The sequence below is a fragment of the Myotis brandtii genome, unplaced genomic scaffold (assembly GCF_000412655.1).
Source record: "Myotis brandtii unplaced genomic scaffold, ASM41265v1 scaffold655, whole genome shotgun sequence".
NCBI lineage: Eukaryota > Metazoa > Chordata > Mammalia > Chiroptera > Vespertilionidae > Myotis > Myotis brandtii.
This window is the reverse complement of record NW_005370542.1, coordinates 672,672-674,853: the sequence shown is the minus strand read 5'-3', so window position 1 is coordinate 674,853 and position 2,182 is coordinate 672,672.

Genomic DNA, 2,182 nt, shown 5'->3' with positions numbered 1-2,182 from the left:
GAACAGAACACGGAGAGATTCTCACCGTTTTCTGAGGACCCGAAGCGAAAATTCAAATTTCATGCAGTCATGGGATTGTCTGTATAAATGTTAGTTTCATGAAGCAAGGACACAATGGAACGCGTCTCTCCTAGGGGGAGAGTCATAAGGCCGATCACCCCAGTGAATGAAATGGGCTTAAAGTACGTTCCACGTGGTTTCTTTCATTTTGTTCCAAGAGCAGTCTGTCTCCATTCTCTCCCACAATTCCCCTTGTGACCACAATTCTCCTCTCTCCTATAACCCCTTGTCTTTCCACTATTACCTGTCATCCCCACAGGCCACTATTCCTCCCACAATATCCCACAGCTACCATGATCCCTGTCTTTACACACGTGCTTTGCTTCTCCCACAATTCCCCTTTCTCTTCCATAACCTATTGTACCCACAATGCCTTTTCTCCCACAATTCCCTTCTCTATCATGATGCCTTGTCATTCCCCCAATTAATCTCTCTCCCATAACCCCTTGTCATTCCCAATGCCCCTCTCTCCCATGAGCTCTTTTCTTTCACACAATTCCCTTTTTTCACATACGAAACCATCTTTCCCACAACTCAACTTTCTTTCCCATGCTGCCTTGTGATTCCTCTTTACAATGACACCTTTTCATAGAATTCTGTCTTTCCCCAAATCCCATGTATAAGGGAACTGTGGGACTATGAAAAGAAAGAATTGTGTAAGTACAGGGGATCATAAGAGAGAAAAAGTTTGGGGAATGACAAGAGATTATGGGAAGAACAAGGAATTGTGAGAAGGAAGCCATCATGGAATTGAAATGGAATTCAGGTTAACCTAAGGGGTGATGGACAAATAGAGGCAGGGTGAGAAGGACAGGGAATTATGGGAGAGAAATGGAATTGTAGGAATGACAAGGATTCATGGGAAAGAAAGAGGGATTGTGGGAACACCAAAAGTTTATAGGAAAAACAGGGACTTGTGGGAAGGACAGGGTATCATAGGAGAGAAATGGAATTCTGGGAAGTACAAGAGATCAAGGGAGTGATAGTGGAATTGTGGGACCAACCAGGTATTATGGGAAGAAAGGGGATCATGGGAGTGAAATGGAACTGTGGGAGACAAGGAATTATGGGAACAGTGCAGTGTCATGGGGGAGAAGTGGAATTGTGGGAGACACAGGGATTGTGGGAAAGATGATGGCATGCATAGCTGGGGAATTGTAGGAACAGTAGGAAGGACTAATTAGACAATGAAACAGTCCTACTGGGGGAAAGCCACAGGGCATGAAGCAGGCTTGAAATACATTCCTTGTGATTTCTCCCATTTTTTACCAAGAGAAATCTGTTTTTTCTTTAATATTGAGCTGCGAAGAGAATTTTTAGAAACTTTAATTTTCTAGATGGAGCCCTTTAAGCTACTCCAAGTATATATCATTATCCCATAACCTCTGAAGTTTGCTACGTAGGGGGTGTTTTTCCAAAGCTTCCAATGTAGGGAGAGTGAACTTCCATCCAGGAGAAACCTGCCCTGCCCTGCCTCTGAGACATCTGAAAACGACGAGTCCATTCATGGAAGGAAAACTGCTCCAAAGCAGCCTGGGAAGCTGGCGCTCCCAGCAGCGCTCAGGGCGCCGGCCCGATGGGAGACACCCTGGAGTGTTTGCATTGCAGCGTGTCCTACCCTCCCAGGACCTGAACCGTCTGCTCCTACACCCCCCAGGTTCGGAACTGTAATGGGGCCCTAATGGGAGAAAACAGCCACGTTGCGTGGCGGGCCCAGCTCAGACACTGCACAGTGCAAAGGGACCTGAGCAGCACAGAGGGGCGGGGGGCCCTCGTTGGCATCCCCACTCCCGGAGCTCCTGAGCCTTCCCGGCCTGGACCCAGTCCCTGAACCAGGAAAGCTCACACAATTGCTTTGGTGCAAAGGCACCTCTAGGTTTATGTACCCCAACTTCTATCTTCTCTTTTCTCACTAGGAGTCAATGATCCTTTCAGGTTTAAACGGTTGAACTAGAAAGAATTCAGGGAAAACCCAGAATGTACTAACCTCCTTCACCTAAACCTAAATGTTGCTTCTCCAATTATTTTATTTTATTTTATTTTATTATTTTTTAAATATATTTTATTGATTTTTCACAGAGAGGAAGGGAGAGGGATAGAGAGTTAGAAACATCGATGAGAG